We start from the raw sequence: 21,289 nt of genomic DNA, 5'->3' as shown, positions 1-21,289 counted from the left end.
TGTCCAGTATTGAATGATTTTGATATTTAATTGGTAATCTTAAAAAAGCACAATTATATTTAAATCATGTAATTTCAGCTTCCTTAGCGAGAGGCATACAGTTTTTCTTTTTGGAAAAGTCATCAGTTTGACATTTTCTTTTATTACACATGATTGTTTGCTAATCCAGTTTCAAGTACCACAAAAATATATTTTTTTTTAAATATCATAGCACATAGTATTGCACAAGTCAAAATGACATCAGAACTAGAAGAGTAATGAGCATGAACATACAATAAGCACTATAGCAGCAATTGTACAAATTATTTATTACCAACAATTGTTAGTTACTGGACTTGATGCTTTATATTCATAAATTTTAAGAGCATTAGTTGTGGATAACCAGAAACACGAATGATAGGAAAGTGAATCCTTAAATAAACAGAACTGCCAGTACATGTTATGTGATTCACTATCATATGGTTTATTATACTATAGTATGCCCACGCTTTAGAGATCTCTGCTTGGAGTCTTGCCAAGAATAGTCGATTCATGCTGAAGGGGAGAATAAAATGGACGTACGAATTGGTCGCCAACACGCGAAATCACGTGCTTTATAGGTAAAATTTTCCAAATGTTATACAAGCAACATGGTTAACCACAATGATCATAAAAGCGAAGTGTTGATTTTCCGACGTGTAATAATAAACAGCTCATCCCACAATACGGATTGATTACCGTATTATCAGAATGGATTCTCCTTCTGCTGACATGCGCAGAAGTGTCGAAGGGTCTCGAATCTGTGGGCGTACTATATTTTAGATATTGTAGTTGTCCATTCACAGTACTGAGTACACTATAAGTTCGTGAACCTCTCATGGATGGGTTCTCTGTTTAAAAAAAAAAAAAAAATCGCAAATCCATTGTTATCAAATTAGTGACACATATCCTTAGGATGTCTACAGGATATCATGATAGTAGTGCTACATGAAAAAGTTACATCATTAACTTCCTGTCAACAGTTTTGCTCCAAATCTGTTATCTGTTAAGACTCCGATATTATAAGATGTTTTATTTGAATATTTGACTCGGAACACATATTGATATTACATAATTAAGTATTTTTTAAATGCTTTCCATGCACTGTCGATATTCGTCCCATCCATCAACCGATCCTATTTCACGAAACTTAGTATACTCCTCAGTTGGTCATAATTTCCTGCTTTGTAGTTCAACATGTAACCTTTTCGAATGGAACATTCATAAACTTAGTCACTTCCCAAGTGAGTACCGCATGGTCATCGTCACCAACTGTGAGCAGAATGGCTATGTCTTTAACTGAAACATCATCTGATATTGATGTTTTATGCTAGAATCTACCAAATAATATCTTTCTTTTTACAAACAGCGTTACTTACCTGATTTTCATTACTTAGTGACTTACCTGATTCCATGCTTTGTTGTTTCTTATATTGCTGCTTAATTTTCTTTTCTTCCCTATGTTCAAGTTAGATAGGGCTAAAAAAATGGCTCGCCTACTCCCTATACGGGAATGAACAAAAAGGTGTTAGCTGATTTTTTTTCCCCCCTATGTTCATTTAAATGCCACCCGACTTTCTGTAATTCCTGCATCGTCTCTCTCTGATAATCTGCTTTAATTTCATTATTTTGGAGGTTAATTAATTTTCAATAACCTCCTCAATATTTTTAATAGCTTCCTGAGTAGTGCAATGCCTGCCATTCAAGAAGATAATACTTGTATTTAGTGTTGAATACTATAGCTATTGCTTTTCCTTGATTTATTGCCTGAATGTAGTATCTTGTATTTGTTGCTCAGGAAGAGCTCACATATTTTTGTCTTTTTTTGTCAAGATGATCCAATTCTTTTTCTAGTTCCGTTTCTTTTCCTTTGATGCTTCTTATGTTGATGTTGAACTCTACTGATGTTTAGTTAGGATTTTTTCTAGTAGCTGACTTTTCACTGTTCGCTGGTTCCCTAACAGAAATAATGGTGACCTTGTTTAACAGGCAAAGCCCCAGTCAGCATGAAACTCTGTCATGTTATACTATAATTTTGCATGCTGGTTTAAACCAATAAGAATTTAATTTGGTCGGCTAAATTCCCAATTTCTAGCCTATCCTCGTTCATTAAGTATCCAAGTAGATACCTAACAGGGTGTACCACAAGAAGGTGAGGATTGGACATTAGGTCAGAAGCCCTGGTCAGTTCCCTGACTTATGCAGTTTACTCTTATGCACCCCCAGTAATAGATACTCTCCCCCCCTTTTTTTTTCAAGCACACCCACAAAACAAAATTAGACTGAAAAAAAAAAGTAGATAAAGTTATATAATTCAAAGCACATCTTTGGATACATTAGATTTTATTGTATCATATACTAAATTATTGCACTCATTTTGAGTTTGATTTTCAAGATTGTTATGTCCAGTTAACTTGGCTTACCTTTGTTTTCCCTTCAGTCACTACATATCCATTAAAATTCTGGCTGCCATAATTATTTAAAATACTATTAACTCCCTACTGGCCGACCAAATGAGACCAAATTGCACTTTTTATCCATGTTATTCAATAGGTGTTACAGAATTGTATCCAGATTTAGCTAGACGTCTATGGATGTCCTGGCTGGTTGTGGGGTTAAACAGGTGAGACTTCATGACAGGAGAGTAAATAAAAGTGTAGGTTTAAAATTCAAAGAATTATTGAAATTTCACATACTGTAATCTTTGAAAGAAAATTTCAGAAAATAAATATCAGTAGATGAAAGAACAAAAAGCAACCATGATCCATAAAGTTAAAATAGAATGTTTAGTTTTTAAGTTTCATTTGTTTTCTACATTATTAAATTTTAGTTTAAGAGACAAACATTCTGTAATATGGCTTATGGTATTTTCATTTATTGTGTTTCATGATGAAATTTATATCTTTTCTACAGAAAACGTATGTGAATTATTTTATGTGTAAATATTTAGAATATTCTGAAATGAAGTCTCATTTGGCTCCCATTATAATACAGTAAATAAAAATCCAAGCTTGATGGTAATAGAACTACTCTCCAAGTCATAAGATTAATGAATTTTTTTTTAAAATTAGAGTAATAAATCAGGACATACCTGTATAATGCTAAGGCTAGAATGATGATGTGCAGAACAAATCTTAAAACAACCAAAAATGGTGGGAGATTGGGAAATAGAAATTGGGACTAATAGAAATGCTTTTCCAGCATTTCTATTATTCCAATTTTGAAGAACTCAATATCCAAATCCTCAATTGCATTTGCTGCTCTGTGACACAAACATTTAAAAGTCTGTGTCCTGTGCATCATGGGTCTGAAACAGTTATACTGAGTTTAAAACCACATGATGTAGACTATATATTTTCATTACACATTAAAAATTGCAGATTACAAAAAATCACTGCATTTATTTGAAAACATTGTAAGCTATAATTATTAGATTGGCCGAATCTTAAGGAATAAATATCTGCTAATGACAAGTTGTACTTTCACCTATATGCATTCCTTGCAGTTATTTCCAGAACTTTTGGGTATCATCTCTCATATAAGCTGTAGATTGGTTGTCAAAATTGTAATTATTAACAAAGGCCTTGAAAGGTTTCAATTGACATTGAAACTTATTTAAGGAAAGTTAAAATTATTCTTCCATTATAGGCAAACTTCTGATCTCAGTAGCCAAGTGAATACCATTTGTAGTATTGCATTCCACTGTTGTATGAATGTTTGTGAAAGTGCATGGTAGATGATTTTCTGTCTAGTGAGGCTATCATTGTGCTTATTTGGAGGTCTGAAGTAGCTTGTAAAAGAAAGTTTGGGTTTTTAGACTATATTCCCAGATTATTTAACCATTGTCTGTCACCATGTGCTATGAAACTAAAAAAAGTAATTGATATAGTCTGACCACAGAAGCAAGAGCTATCGTTGGCAGACTGCCAAGAAGAGTCAATTCATGTCGAAGGGGAGAAAGAAATAAGGCTGTACGAATTGGTCACCAACATGCGAAATCACATGCTTTATACGTAAAATTTTCCAACTATTATACAAGCAAAATAGTTACCACTTTAAAAACTACCATGATCATAAAAGAGAAGTTAATTTTCCTATGTGTAATAATAACCACTCATCCCACAATACGGATTGATTCAATTCCCGTCCAAGATGTGAGGAATCTTTATCTGGTCTCTTTTGATTAAAGGTGAATTAGCTAGTCTCATACGGAAGTAAAGAGTTTTTCATCCCCCAGAACAGGCAAAGTAGTCCCATGAACACACCCATCTACAGACGTAAAAATAGCTCCCCCCCCCCCTACACACAATGCCAGACTCTGCGACAAGCCGGTTGGGGTTTCCCACAGTCACATAATCATAGTGGACCCTCCACCAAGTTGGATAAAAGTGTTATAAAGAGGAGGAAGAAGAAGAATTGCCACTTGCTTCATTGGATTGTTTTATAGTAAAGAATTAAAATTGACCCTGGCAATTTAAAGTCAATCTGTAAAAATTCTCGTCTTCACTCTGTTTCATAGTAGACGTTCATTCCCATTATGAATGTTAGTCATTTACTGGCTGAAAAGTTGCTGACCTAAATGACTTTTATTTTTCAGGTACATTACTATTTAAAGTTGTACCATAGGAGACAAAGCAGTATTTTTTTTTTTTAAATCAAAGCTTTTCAGTGATTTGTTATTGTACTTTTTTGCTCAATTTAGATGCTATTTGAATTGAAATCAAGCAAAGCAGAAAATAAAACCTAATTAATAATAATAAGAAAACAGCAGGAATAAAAGATTGGTCATACATGTTATACTATAATCTGACATCATTATATAATAGATACTCCACAGGTCTTTATAATTATAGAATTGCATATGTACTACAGTAAATTAATCTATTGTACAGATATTTTGTCTTATATATTGTAAGACGACATCAGCATAAGCAGAGAACAACAGTAGAGGAACTTCAGATTATATGGAATACTGTTTTGTACATAAAATGGTATTCTGCATTAGCCAAACTTCCTCTGAGGGATTTGAATAAAATAAACAGTAGCGTGCATGCATTATATTGGAACTCTCTGTAAGTACAGTTGTGTGTCCATTGGTTAAAAGCTGTTGGGCTGAATAACAATTTCCTAAACTTTTGGGATAGTGAAGTAGTGGTTATGATCAAGGTTAGGTCTGTGAAGTAGAGCTTTGGTACTTTGTTCGAATAGCTTTCATATCTGTATTTTTCAGGTACATTTTATTTTTGATCTGTGTAAGAGTTTTATATTTTCCAATTGGATCTTATGGTTTGTGTTTTCAATTCCATGCTGTACCAGTCCTGATTTGTGTGGTTTAATGATCCACATGTGGTCTTGATGTTCAGAAATACATTTGTAGACATCTTCTTGCTTGCCCATAGTATGACAGATTGTGTAAACGCAATACTTGGTATACTGCAGGTAGCATCATTGTTGAGAGTTTGTCTTAATGGGTTAGCAACGAGTTAGTATTTTTTTTTAAATAACGAAACCTGTGGTGCGTTCATAATTAGAAGAAACACGTATAAACCACAGTGAAAATTATTTAATTGTAAATATTTCATCCTAAGTATCTTAGGACATCATCAGTACAGTATTTAAACAAAAATTAGGAATAACATACAGTTAGGGCGCATGATTACAATAGAATCTCATGAAAACGTGCTTAACGTGCTAAAGTAGTACCAAAAAAAAAAAAAAACCGGTAATTATTTAACACAGTTTTGTATGATAATTTCCCATACTTTAGGAATAGTAAGAACGTCGTTGCGGTTTAGGTTTGCTCTGTGTAGTAGGGCTTCAGAACTTTCTTTGTATAAACGTTCATGTTTTAATATAGATCTATGTAAAAGTTTAGCCATTTACCCAATGGATCCTATGGTTTGGATTTTCAATTCCGTGTTGAGAGAGGCCAGATTTCTGCGGTTTAAGAAAACGAATGTGGTCTTGATGTTCCGAGATGCGTTTCTGAACAGACCTACCTGTCTGTCCAAAGTAAGATAATTTGCATGAGCATGGAATCTCATAAACACCAGGTAACATCAAGGGTGAGAATTTGTCCTTAGGAGAAGGTAATAAGTTGTAAATTTGGTTGATAGCTTTGTAAGTAGTGGCAAAATTGTATTTCTTCATAATTTTAGAAAGACGTTCTGAGATGCCTTTAACGTAACGTATGGGAATCCTATGCACTTCTTCCTGTCTGGTTTGATGTATACAGAAGTGACTGATGATTTTTTGAGTTGTTTTGGGATTATATCCATTTAGGATGGCTGTATTTTTGATAACTTCTAATTGCTGGTTTAAAGATTCTTCAGAGGAGCAGAATTTGTGTGCTCTGGAAACTAGTGATTTAATAATGCCAGATTTCTGAGATGGATGATGAGCCGAAGAATTGTGAATGTAACGACCTGAGAATGTAGGCTTGTGAAAGACAGAAGTGGCGATGGAACCGTCTTCTTTTCTTTTGATGTGTAAATCCAAAAAAGAGATACCCTGTGGAGATTCTTTTTCTAACGTAAAGTTGATGCGATGATGAAGAAGGTTAATTTTATCTAGAAACAGTTGTAATTCAGGTTCGCGATGATTCCATACTGCAAATACGTCGTCGACATATCTTAGCCAAATTTTTGGTTTGGGTTCAAAAGTGAATATTTTTTCTACAAGGTGTTCTAGAAACAAATTTGCTAGGTTTGGTGATAAAGGAGATCCTCTTTCTTGTAAGAGGAAGGAACAGCAATGGGATCTCCTTTATCACCAAACCTAGCAAATTTGTTTCTAGAACACCTTGAGGAAAAAATATTCACTTTTGAACCCAAACCAAAAATTTGGCTAAGATATGTCGATGACGTATTTGCGGTATGGAATCATCCCGAACCTGAATTACAACTGTTTCTAGATAAAATTAACCTTCTTCATCATCGCATCAACTTTACGTTAGAAAAAGAATCTCCACAGGGTATCTCTTTTTTGGATTTACACATCAAAAGAAAAGAAGACGGTTCTATCGCCACTTCCGTCTTTCGCAAGCCTACATTCTCAGGTCGCTACATTCACAATTCTTCTGCTCCTCTGAAGAATCTTTAAACCAGGAATTAGAAGTTATCAAAAATACAGCCATCCTAAATGGATATAATCCCAAAACAACTCAAAAAATCATCAGTCACTTCTGCATACATCAAACCAGACAGGAAGAAGTGCATAGGATTCCCATACATTACGTTAAAGGCATCTCAGAACGTCTTTCTAAAATTATGAAGAAATACAATTTTGCCACTACTTACAAAGCTGTCAACCAAATTTACAACTTATTACCTTCTCCTAAGGACAAATTCTCACCCTTGATGTTACCTGGTGTTTATGAGATTCCATGCTCATGCAAATTATCTTACTTTGGACAGACAGGTAGGTCTGTTCAGAAACGCATCTCGGAACATCAAGACCACATTCGTTTTCTTAAACCGCAGAAATCTGGCCTCTCTCAACACGGAATTGAAAATCCAAACCATAGGATCCATTGGGTAAATGGCTAAACTTTTACATAGATCTATATTAAAACATGAACGTTTATACAAAGAAAGTTCTGAAGCCCTACTACACAGAGCAAACCTAAACCGCAACGACGTTCTTACTATTCCTAAAGTATGGGAAATTATCATACAAAACTGTGTTAAATAATTAACGTGTTTTTTTTTTTTTTTTTTTTTTTTTTTTTTTTTTTTTTTTTTTTTTTGTACTACTTTAGCACGTTATGCACATTTTCATGAGATTTTATTGTAATCATGCACCCTATCTGTATGTTATTCCTAATTTTTGTTTAAATACTGTACTGATGATGTCCTAAGATACTTAGGATGAAATATTTACAATTAAATAATTTCACTGTGGTTTATACGTGTGTTTCTTCTAATAATGAGTTAGTATTTTTTTGATAATCTTTGCTACTTGTTCAGAGATACCTTTGATGTAAGGTATAGGATTCCTGTGTAATTCTACTTCTCTTGACGATTGTCTTGGAGTGGTGTTAACTATTTTTTTTGTGTTCTTGGATTGAATCCATTAAGTGGAGCTGTTTGTTTGATGGTTTCCAATTCCTGTTTGAGCAGCCCTTTGGAAGAACAAATCCTGTGCTCTGGTCACTAAGGATTTTATGGTGCCATATTTCTGAGATGGTCTGCTGATGTAGTGTGAATATAGCGGCCCGTAAAGGTCGCTTTTTGGTAGATGGAAGTAGAATGTGATTCATGAAAGTGATGTTGGATACGAATGTCCAGAAAGGAAATTCGACTTGATGTTTCTTTTTTTAATGCAAATTTAATTTGGTAATATAGATTATTGATTTTTTTTTTTTTTTTAATAAATAAATGGAGTTCTAGCTCTGTGTGATTCCAAACTGCAAATATGTCATCCATGTATTGTAACCAAATAGATGGTTTTGAGTAAAGAGCAAAGATTCTTACTGGTAGATTTTCCAGATAAAAATTTGCTTGGTTAGGTGGTGAAGCCATGGCAGTTCCTTCCACTTGTTGGTGTTCTTTCCATGTAAAGTATCCTAATGTGATTGTGAATTTGAATAGGTCTTCTATGTCTATTGGAAATTCTTGGGCTAGAATATCTATTGTTTTGGTATGTGACATATTCTTGAAGAGGGGTGCTATGTCACAGCTCACCATATCTGAAGATGTCAGTTTAATGTCTTGTATTCTTGTGCAAAATTCTGTGGAATTTTTTTATTGCAGAAACTCAGTTGCCATTGACTGGATGGAGGAAGTTTCACAGGAATCTTGAGGCCTTTTAGGTAGGACTGCCTATAGAATCCACAGTAGGCCTAAATGGATAATTACTTTTGTGTATCTTTGATGCTCCATATATATATATTCTGGAGGTGGATGTGGGGGATCTTGCATGATCAGTTCAGATTTTTTACACAATTTCTTGGTCTATGATTGTTTTGTCCACTAGCTTATTACATTGGCTTTCGGTAGGATCTTTACTAATCTTAGAATATGTATTTCGATCACGTAGTAATAATTCCATTTATCGTTCATAAGATTTGGTGTTAACACTAATGTGATGTTTCCCTTCTCTGCCTTTATAATGACTATATTATTGCATTTTAAAGACTTTAAGGCTTTCAACTCAGAAGGTGGCATATTCAGTTCTGGTGGTTTGGCATGATAAAATGACTTGTGACATCAAAATGAAGTCTGGTAGCTTCATCACTGGAGAGAGAGATGACTAATGTTCTTTGCAATCTTGTGCATGAAGTCAAGATAAGGAATATGTTTGGTTGAAATGGCAAACTTAGGCCCCATGCTAACATATAAAGTTCATCTTCTGTTAACTCAGGACTCCCATAGAGGCATAAGAAATCACGTGTTCATGCATTCTGTGAGCAAACAGGAAAATCAGTCTATAAACATATTTCTGAACATTAGGACTACACCATCATCAAACTGTACAAATTGCATACCACAGCATGGAATTGAAAATACGAACCATAGGATCCATTACCAATCTTCAAGCTATTCTCATGTAGTGTTAAATAAATAAGTAAATGCTAATGCTACTAAAACATAGTCCTGTCTTATTTCCCAGAAGAAATATCTTTCCACACTCTGACTTTTGATAATACTACTCACCAATTAATATTAGTTTTCTCTTCCCGACCTGACTGTAGCCTATTTGGCCGAAACACATCACATGGTCTTTTCAGCTTCCTAAAGCTCATCATCATCAAATTCCTGCCATGTACCCTCAAGGGGTGTACAGGATATGACAGTACTACATGAAAAAATTACATCATTACTAACTTCCTATCTACAATTTTCCTCCAAATCAGTCTGTTACTTGTCAAGACTCCAACATTATCAGATCTTATATTTCTATCGTCTAAGGCACTTTGTACCGTATCAATCCACCTATATCTTGGTCTTCCTCTGGGTCGTTTTCCTGCCAACCTGGCAGAGAACACTTGTTTTGCTAATCTTTCCTCTCCCATTCTATTTAAGTGACCATACCATCTGAGATTAGCTCTGCTAACGCATTCCTGGATGCTGACAATGTCAAGTTCTTTCCTAATATCCTCATTTTTAATATGATATTGCCATTGATGCCATCTGTTCACGCCTCTAATCTTTCTCAGGACTCTCATATCTGCGGTCTCTAGTCTTTGGTCAAGTGTTTTACTTCTGACCCAGCTCTCAGATCCATAAGTTAAAATTGGTTTGAACACAGTCTTGTATACAGCTAATTTAGTGTTCCGACTAATTTCTTTCTTATTCCATATGAATTTATTCAATTGACTTCCCACCATACCAGCTTTGCTGATTCTGTTGTCTATTTCTATATTTAGTTTACCATCTTCAGTAAAAATTGTGCCTAAGTAGCTGAAATGTTTTACTTGTTCCACAGGTTCTCCATTCACAACACAGTTGACATTTTCAATGATTCTGCCTATTTTCATTGTCTTTGTCTTTTTATTGCTGACCTTCATACCATATCTATTACAACAGCTATTCAATTTAGTCAGAGAATCTTGCAGACTTGTAGCGGATTTATTTAGAAGTATAACATCATCTGCATAAAGCAAAGAGCTGACATTAACATCTCCAATTTTGATATCATGTTTAATACCACATTCCTTCATAATGTGATCCATATAGATAATGAATAACAGAGGGGATAATGTACATCCTTGTCTCACACCAGATTTAACATTAAACCATCTTCCTGTACTTCCTTCAATTCTAACTGCTGACTCACAACTCAAATAAAGACTAAGTATTGCTTGATATAATGCCCCATTGACGCCATATAACTGCAGCGTATTGAATAGCTTCTCTCTTGGCACTTTGTCATATGCCTTTTCCAAATCGACAAAACTTAAATACAGATCTTTGTTATATTCCCATGCTTTCTTGACTATTTGTCGTAAAGTGAAGATCTGATCCTGACAGCCTCTATTTGGCCTGAATCCAGCTTGTTCTTCACCAAGCTTTTCTTCCACAATTCTTCTCAACCGTTTCTCAAGTATACTTGCATAGATCTTGCCAGGAACACTCAGTAGGGAAATACCTCTGTAATTCTCACATTCAGTTTTATTTCCCTTTTTATATATGGATACTATGAGAGCTCTACTCCAATCATCGGGAATTCGTCCCTCTGTCCAGGCTTTCTGAACTATGCAGTGCAGCCACTGTAAGACTCTTATACCACCATACTTCAGCATTTCTGGTCGAATATCATCTACTCCTGCTGCCTTTCCACATTTCAAGCCTTTGATGGCTTTTTCTACTTCAAGTATGGATATGTATTCCTGACTGCATGCCTGGTCAGTGTTGTTTATCACTGTGCTGTCATCACTGCTTGTTTCATTTAGCAGTTTTTCAAAGTAATTACTCCATACTTCAAGGATATCTTTTTCTCCTGTTTTCATTTCACCTTTATCATCTCTAATTCCTTTTACAGCACTCTTTCCTCCATTCCTAAGCTTCTTCAACAACCTCCAGAATATTTTGCCACCTTCTTGATATTTATTTTCTATATTCTTGCCAAAGTCCTCCCATGACTTTTGTTTAGCTAGTTTTACACACTGTTTAGCTTTCTTACATTTGTCTCTGTATTCTGTAAGAGTAAAAGCTGACTTATTTGCCAGGAACTTTTGATATGCTTTCTTCTTTTCCTTCACTGCCTCTTTAACTTCCTGTGTCCACCAGGGAGTTCTGATTTTTTTATCTTTGCACACAACCTCACCACATGCCTCTCTGGCAGAATCAATCAATGTTTCCTTCAGAGTTTGCCACTGAATCTCCAAGGTTTGATTCCTGTTCTCAAACTCTTTCATTTTTTTTTCAATAATATTTCTGTATTTTAGTCTACAGTTTACATCCGAGAGCTGCTCAACTTTTATTCGCTTTAAAACTTTCTTACATGTTATTCTTTTCGATATGAAATTCAATTTTATCCTGCTCAAGACTAAATAGTGATCACTTCCAATTTCAAATCCTCTGTACACTCTGGTGTCCTGCACCAGGGAGAAAACATCACTATCAACAATAACATAGTCAATGAGACTTTTCTTATTCCTAGCCTCTTCTCTCCATGTGAATTTGTGCACATTTTTATGTTGGAACATGGTGTTAGTAATAACCAGTCCATGTCCTGAGCAGAAATCCAACAGATATTTGCCATTATTATTAGCTTTGCTCTTTTCTCCAAATTTTCCCAAAATATTTTTGTATGTCTCACAATCATTTCCTACTCTACTATTTAGATCCCCAACAAGGACCAACTTTTCCTTTTTCATTGTGTCAGTTGCTTTTTCTAAAGCCTCAAAAAATTCCTCCACTTCTACCTTAGTAGAACCTTCTGTGGGACCATAGGCACAAATAAGTCTCATTGTCCAGTTCCCCATTCTCATATTTGCCCACATTACTCTACTTGAGACTGACTGCCATTCAAGAAGATTAGCCTCGTATTTTGTGTTGAATACTATGGCTACTCCTTCTTTTCCTTGATTGTTATTGCCTGAATATAACATTTTGTATTTATTGCTCAGAAAGATCTCACCAGTTTTGGTCTTTTTTGTTTCAGTCACCCCTATTATGTCGATCTGGTACTTATCTAATTCCTCAGCTAGCTCCATTTCTTTGCCATTCAGGCTTCTTACGTTGATAGTACCGATCTTTAACTCTGGTGATGTTGAGTTGGGGTTTGTTTTCAGATTTGTTCCAGTAGCTTTGTTCCTAAAGCTTAGTATTCTTTTTTTTTTTTTTTCTAAACATTATTTCTCTTCTTTCTCTCTGGTCAACTTCTAATACTTTATAAGTCCCAAATCCACCCAGCTTTATTATTGTGGTTTTCATATCTGGCAAAGTGCACCAAAAACCTCCCTAGATTATATCCTGAAGGGAGCTGTTTGTTTAATCTCACTGATACCCTCTAATCCCTTTCTCATAGTGTTCCTCCATAATGTCTTTTCTGTAGGTATTTTCATGACACTATCCCAATTAACTGGCATTCACTATTTGTCCACTTCATTCTAATTATGTATGAACATGGACAGCTTCTGGTCACCATCCATAAACCCTCTGTCCTTTGGGATGTTCTTTCAGACACTGCTTTCCCGGATGTATTCAACCTCCAATTCTTTACAAAACACATTAACAGAAGTTGTCACGCTGTCATATTATAAGTCTTGAGACCACACAAGTGTGAGGTTAATATTAAAAAAAAAAATTTCTCGAGTTAAATCACTTCTATCAAAATACTTTACTATTATGTGTTTATTAATTTTATTTTTAAATATGGGTTTGCATTTGATGTAAACATCATGAAGCCCTGTCTTCTGGTTGTACAGTTGGGGTTCAACAGGCTGGTGGAGGGGTGTTATGTTCTAGGGAGTTTTTTCCTGGCATGCCCTAGGTCTGTTGGTTGTCATCCCACAAACACTGGTGAATGCTACAGGGACCTGTTAGCCAACCATCTCAATTCATGTGCAGGAGGTCTACCTCGACCACAGTGCCATCTTTCAACAGGGCAACGCACCTTGTCATTGGGCTTATGCAACTACTGATTGGTTGGAGGAACATAACAACAAATTCGCCACATTGCCCCCAAGCTCACTGAATGTAACCCAATTGAACACCCGTGGGATATGCTAGAACTGATGGAGTTGCTAAATCTAATACATGTGTATTGGATTCATACAACTAAAAATGTATTTATTAATTAAAAAATGTTTCACATGTCCAATTTATTATAGCACACAAATGTTAAACTATAAATACCTCTAATAATTATTCTTATTTGAAATGAAATATTATTATTAAACTCTGAAGATGCCTTTTCCTCAGGGGTGGGGGCCATGTATGCCAGTGTTACTAAAATTTTAAAAGGGGTATGTGGGTACTGAAAGTTTGGGAAACATTGGTCTAGATTTTGTTTTGTGGGGATACACTGTGTATAAAATAAATTCTGTGACTTTATTCTGTTTTATGATAAATTTAGAATAAAGAGAAATTAATAAACCTTCATTTTTACTATATCCTTTATTTCAGTAACTTTCTTTGACACTGATTCATAAAAGGTGAACTATTGCATACTAACCATGGGCTAAAGATAATCTGGGACTCCTACTTAAAAAACTAAATGTGGTACTTTTCCATATTGCTTCAGGACTCCAATGAGCAGGATGGTGATTTTCCACAGGCATTGAAATGTCAGATAAAAACATTTGCAAACATATATGCTAAAGTGAGATTTGAATCCAGTCTGTTGGGTGGAAGTGGAAGCACTTCACTCGCCTGTCCAAGCCAGCAACTTGACCATATGTAACACCGGATAGTTTAAATTATTGTTATACTCTGCAGTTTCTAATTTAACTACAACATTCAACTAATAAGTATTATTATTATTACATGACATTTATCCTTTATTTTTTTAATGCTTCCTTTATTATACAGTAATACCTCGTATGTTTTGCACAATAAACTCCTGATCTGCCTTGGACATTGTATGTACACAATAAATCACATCTTGCTACATTGCTGTCTTAGAATTTCAGCCATCAGTGAATCTGCCTCAGTCCTTTACCAAAAGTTAGTTTTCCTTTTGACATATCTTAATTTTTCCAGTCAGAGAGAAAGAATTTGTGTCTTCAATATTGTCATTATGAAATAACTGTTTCAAACTGTACTTCATTTATCAGGAATGCATTTCAAGCTATAATAGAGTAGTGCACCCCTATATTACCATTTTAATTCTAGTAGCTCTCACACCATTGTAACATCTAAACTGGGGTGAATTTTAAGACCTGATTCCAGTGATACTAGCATTACTGATCTATAAGAAGTAATCTAATAATATTGGAAGTAGACACCTTTTTTAGACAATTATAAATACACAAAATTAGAATAAAGGATTTATAGTGCAAGAATTCTAAAAAAAAGCCAGACTTGTACCATGATAAAAATCTTCTACAGTAAAACGAGTGGATTGTGGTCACTCATTTTAATTCTGTTCTCTTTCTTTTATACTAAAATTAACCAAGTTATCATCTAAAGTGTAGCAAGGAGAGCAATATTTTTTTTAAAATGTCTCTAAATCCTACATAGGATATATATGGAACATGTGATTTATAATTATACATTTTTCAGTTAAGTAATGTCTTGTGTGGGGTCTACAGTATCCTTCCTAGAATTCTTCCCCCTAGGCAAAATAGTAAACAGACTGGAGGACACATTCAGTTGACAGACATAGCAGCACTTAGCTGTCCATAAATGGCAACTCCTAAGCTTCCATTAAAAATTGGAATTTTACCATATAAGAAATTGTAGTAAGAGTACCAGAAACGCCACCTGAAAGTGATAGGTGGCACTGTTCGCCAGCGCTCCAGGTGAGCAATTGGGGCTTCCTCATTCAAGCTTTCGATGTCGTACGAAGAACATGCGTTGTTTTACAAACGGCGAGATGACAGACATGCACCTCGTTTACCATATTATGTATCCAACTACTATTGAACTGTTTTCAGTTATGCCTAATAAAGTTTTTTACACTACTTACTGCCTTGTGTTATTTCTATATCTTTGTGTCCCTGTTAGTACCTTCCGTGGCATTTCTGGTCATGCTTTCCTATGTGAATATGATTGATTTTGATGTTCTCTACCTCCCCCTCAAAGTTTGTATGTGGAATTTTGGAACCACCCTGTATATATATATATAGAGAGAGAGAGAGGGTAATCAAAATTAAAGTATCCCTCCCCGTTTAAGCCTTGTGAAGTACCAGCTACTGATCCAAATGCTGCGAAGCTTTGCAGGTATTTTTTGTGTGTCATGTAGAAGTGATATCTAAGGAAAAAATAGGTTGCATATCATGCAACTTGGCAGATGCTAAGAGGGTTTAAAAAGATAGACACGGGATTTTCCCCCTTCATTCTGGTTGTTAATACCGTCCACAGTGGTGGCACTGACCTTGTCCCAATGTGCTTTGCTCATGAAGCTGTACTACCTAAACAATTTCATGTTGTTGCTGCACTTTGCAAATTTCATAGCCTGAAAAATGTTAACAAGGTTCACTATCTTCATGTGCTTGGTAACAAATAATTAGTCATTTTGAAGAAATGGGATCTTGGCAGAGGTTGCAAACCAATCAATTCACAACAAGTGAATGAAGTTGCTACTGCCATTTGTGGAGCAGGCCATGAATAACAGCATTGGTTTTTGCAGTGCATCTGCTGTATCAAGACACATGGATGTGCCTTACACAGCTGTCTGGAAATTTCTATGGATATTCTGCATTTCTACACATTCAAGATGATCCCTGACATAGGAGTTGCACTTAGGACTTTGAAAGTTGATTGACATTCACTTTACTTGCTTGAGTGAAGTTGAATGCTCTACTCACCTGAACAGAGTTGTGAATACCAACAATTGCCATTTTTTGGCTATGCAAAACCTGCATACAATCTAACAAATTCCTTTGCATTCACCTGAAGTTACTGTCTGGTGGGGGTTTACAGCTTCATTTATCATTGGAACATTCTTCTTTAAGGACATTTTCCAGTTGGGTCCTGTGACCTGTTCAGCTACTGCTGAGAGGTATCACATGATAGCAATTTTGTTGTACTGCAGCTACAGCAGCACCTGTGCATGGATTCAGTCATTTTCATTCAGGATGTGGCTTCTTCATACATCGGTCAGTTTGTACAGGAGGTTCTTCGAGAACATTTCACAGAAACCAGAGTGATCAGTCATCATTTCCCACTGCATGGCCACCTCGTTCACCAGATCTGTTGCTTTTTGGGGAGGAGGGGGAGAAGAGTGCATAGTCATGCTTCGCTGAATTTATCACAGTTCCATCCAAAGCATCTTCTTATAATTTAATTATAAATAATCTTTTTAAAATAATATAGGAAAACATCATGAAAATCAAACTTGTATAAATCCAGTTGGAAAAGTTTTGGAACCTCTGATCTAGAACCTGAATATAAGAAATACTAATTCATCTTGGGTTATTTCCATGAAGAATCTAGTCACTTTTGATCTTAAGTTATTAAAAGTTCTTTCCCATAGAAAAAAATTAAAGTGAGTAGTGTAAATACTCTTGTGACAGAGTATGCAATATAGATTTGCTGATGCCGACTTTTTATTATTTGTGAGATGATTATAAAATAGCAAAAAGAACTGATAAGGCTTGTGTGATTCTGCTGTTTTTATTTTTTGTATTCACTGTATGACTTAGTAAGTCATACCTACATAAATAAGATATTAATTTAGTTAAATGGATATACAATCTTATTTAATTAATAAATTGCTTTTAACACAGTGTGATTTACTGTATTGGCAATGATCAACAAAGCACGTCACCATTATACACTGCCTAGACTAAATAAAGAAAGAGAGAAATATGTTATCAGCCATCCCTAACACTGTGGTTACATATGATTAATTTCATAAAAACAGCATAGTTCTGCTGTGTTTATAACCACCATTTCTATACTCTCCAAGCCACATTTCTAATGCAATGAACTATATCATTTGGAAAATGTCATAGCCCAGAGGTATCAGGTTGTGGTATCTTCCAAAATGTGTATATAGTGCATTAAAGTTAATTTCTCTCCGTGTGGATAAGATTACAGTCTTTCTCATGCTCTGGTTCTGTCAACATGTAAAAAAGTAAACTTGGAGAGTAATTTAGTCTATGTCAGAACAGATGAATAACCAAATATTCCTGATAATAAATTCCCAAAACACACCAGAAATGAGCTTTGCTCATGCTACAGAATTTCTATTAATTTTGTGATGTCTGTGTATGTACTATATTTGTTTGTTGATAAGTACAAATAGTGACATCAGTCCCTTCCTCAGAGTACACAGTATTCACAGATATTTCTTTTATTTTTGTCATTTGAATTTTCTGTAATTTGTGTATTGAGGTTTTGCATCATTTCGTAGGATAATGGTACTGGGATATCAGAGTAATATTTGTGGCTAATCTCTAATTTGTTTAGGCAGTGTCATTAACATTTATTAATGGGAGAGGATGATTCCAGAAATTCCTCTTCTTTCTCATTTAAGCATCTCAGATTCAACTGTTTTATCACTGTTTCAGTGTTTCTAAAAAATGTGAAGAATTTGGATCAGTTTTGTATTTTAATAAATAGACATATTTTCAAAATATATAATTGAAATGTGTAATTTATTATTGTAACTCAGATATACTGAATTACAATAATATATACAGTATATATATAATGTATAGCAGAGAAAAGTTGTGTGATATGTTGGGTGCTTTATTGAACACATAAGTTGACTTGTTCATTTCTTTCTAATGGGAAGCATTCACTTTTCTCAGCAGGAGCCTTTCAACACCCCTCACTGTTTATAACTACTTTGCTGGTTCACCAGAAACATCTCACCCAAAGAATTATTTGCTATAATGTCTCTTTTTCTTTAAGCTCATGCAAGTTAGATACTCCTGAAAATTCTGCGGGACACAGCAGTTTGTTGATGCCGTGCAGTTTGAGAATGGTTTGCCCTAGAAGTGCAAAACCATTGAAATATAGTGGTGTATGGATACTTTTTCCAGGGTAGTGTGTATATCTCATAATGTATTTATATATATATATATATATTTATATATATATACACATATATATATTTTTTTTATTATTTTAAGTATGGTCAAATTTGACCTATTGTCCCTTGTATTTAATATTCTATAAAATTAACTAAAAAAACAAATATAAAGTGGTGCACTCTAATGTTAATCGTTTTCTGGTATACATCTTCATGGGGATATACCATACACTGATAATGCAACACAATTAATATGCACATAGATTTTCTGTCAGCAGTTTTTTTTTCCATATTTACCTATTATTTGTCAGCTTCGATTGGATCACCTTTTACATTTATGTTTTTAAAGCACTCAGAATTGCAACAGTCCATCTCTATCTTGGTCTCCCTCTGGATCTCTGTCCTGCCATTTCTGTTTTGCTGACCTTATATTACATTCTGTTTAAGTGATCATATCATCTTAGATTAGGTCTGCTTAATCATTCTTGAATGTTAGTAATGTCATGTTTTTGTTTCAATGTGATTATTATCCTCCACTTTAATTTTTATAGCTGCAGCCTCCATCTTTGAAATATTCTATAAAATCTAAAGAACCTTTTCAAAACTATCCAGATATTTAGAAAATCTGCTACCTGCAGTAAACCTGTTGGCCAAGCAGATAATACTTTGGCCATCGAACCACTAGGCTACAGATTTGAATTTCACTGCAGGCATGATGATAGATGTCTTTAGTTGATGGATGGTCAACTAAATTTGACCATCCATCAACTGAAATTGTCTGTTGTGAAACTATCACTTTACTTATTGGTGATCAGAAGTGGCCTGAAAAAAGTTCCATGTCTGGTCTTTACAATTTCTGATATTATAAGCCAAACTGACTTATAATACATTAGTACCATATGTGGGTACTAATGTATTATAAGCCAGTTTGGCTTATGTAACATTTAGTCTTACACAGAGCAAACTGGCTGAAAGTATAAAGTATGAGAAGGTGATCACCATAGTGATTACACATTACATCTGTCAGCTATTCTGTGAACTGATCTAGAGGAAAATTTATTAGCATATCATTTTAAATAATTTAATGATGTTATTCATTTGCAAGGTAACAGAATTAGTCTGGCTCATGAAGATCCCTAATTAGATCTTCAGACTCCAACTGTTCAGACAATCACCAAGTAGTGTGAGAACAAGCCTCATTCCAGGTTCATTGTAAGAACCTCACCTTTCCTTCCATGACCTTCAATAGTACACAAAAAAAGGTCTATCTCTGGCATGTCTTAACATAAATACATCATGTCAACAGCTTCTAAAAAAACTAGGCATCCTTTTCTGCTCAAGATACTATTGTCCACCATACAGCTACTAACTGTGCAAATCCCATATGATACATTTTTTGGATGTTTGGGGTAGTACATTCAAATTTGTCTAAAAATTCTTGATGCTATCCAGAGGAGAGCAATTTGGCTGATTGTGCCTGCCAGAGTTCTTATTTTTCCATACTTAGAAACATAGACTGATGTAAAATAATGATCAACTCAGCTAGAATCGTGATTTTCTACATAGTAGAAAATCACGATTTCTAGCTGAGTTGATCATTATTTTCTTTTCATATTTTATCACTTATTCTCTGGGCTTTCATCTTGTTTGTGAACTCTCACATTTTTCTTATTTGTATATTTGAATATACAGTCACACCTGAAATTCAGTTCGTTTCAAAACTTTCATACACATTTCTTCTTACTGTGATACTCATTTTTTATCATGTTCAAAAACTACAATAGATGGTGATCATTAGCTATTTCACATTCACAGATATACTTGTATATTCTTGATTAGTCTGAAAATATCACTATCAGCAAGTAATCAATAAGATTTCTTTTGTTTTACGTACTTTCTGCATGCAATTTATAGATTTTTATATGTTAGAATGTCATATTACTAATCCATGGCCTGAGTAGAAATCTAACAGGCACTTTCCCCTTTTAACTATTATTACCTTTAAATTCAAAAATAGAAGAATGTGATAAGTCTTTGTTGAAACTGTAATCCAGATTCAGCAATTTTGATGGAAGTTAACAATCCAATCAGTTTGGGTTTTAAAAAGTGTATTATAGATTTTCTCCCTGAGAGAGAGATAAGAAAGTCTGCTCGATTTGACTTCCAACCAAACCAACCTTTTGAAGTCTAAATGCTGGTGGAACTGATGTTTGTGGCATCAAAATCTGAGTGTATGCTAAACTTCAATGAAGTTTATATTTGGTCTGCAACAACCAAATCATTTATAGACTTCTACTAGTCCTGGATATATTCCATACTCCATGAATATTGAAACTATCAAGCTTCAAGAAAGTACCTAAGAGTGAACTAAAGTAGGCAAAGGTCAAGTTGTAGTGTTTGTTCCCTTCGGAGTAAACACCAATCCCTTGTGGCATTCAGCACCACCAGGTTTAGTGGTGTTTTCCATTTCAATTCTCCATTTCTTTTAGGATGCAGTATTATTAATGTTTTCAGAGCTATCTCAGACATACATTCTTTCTTAAGGATATACATTATTTAAAATGGTTATAATTCAGATCAAACTGTTGGTATATAGACACCTGCTCAGTATGACTTCTAACCAAGCTAAACTTTGGAAGTCTAAATGCTGGTGGAACTGATAGCCATCAAAATCTTG

General features: G+C 34.7%; 1 protein-coding gene across 5 annotated transcripts in view; it reads left to right on the top strand.

Moving 5' to 3' along the window:
- LOC150100704 (uncharacterized) overlaps window positions 1-21,289 on the top strand; it is a 136,630-nt gene that overhangs the window by 64,917 nt on the left and 50,424 nt on the right. For 4 of the 5 annotated variants that reach the window (XM_090402032.1, XM_090402036.1, XM_090402034.1 and 1 more), the window contains one exon: window positions 18,492-18,623. The exons of the other annotated variant lie outside the window; for it this stretch is intronic. The gene's annotated coding sequence lies outside the window, so the exon portion shown is untranslated. The remainder of the gene's footprint in view (window positions 1-18,491; window positions 18,624-21,289) is intronic. 5 annotated transcript variants of the gene reach the window in all.

The sequence above is a fragment of the Typopeltis vanoorti genome, chromosome 12, assembly GCF_054136105.1.
Source record: "Typopeltis vanoorti isolate ZY-2024b chromosome 12, IOZ_Tvanoo_1.0, whole genome shotgun sequence".
Taxonomy (NCBI): Eukaryota; Metazoa; Arthropoda; class Arachnida; order Uropygi; family Thelyphonidae; genus Typopeltis; species Typopeltis vanoorti.
Note: the sequence above shows the minus strand (reverse complement) of the source record. Positions and strands in the feature narration are given on the sequence as shown.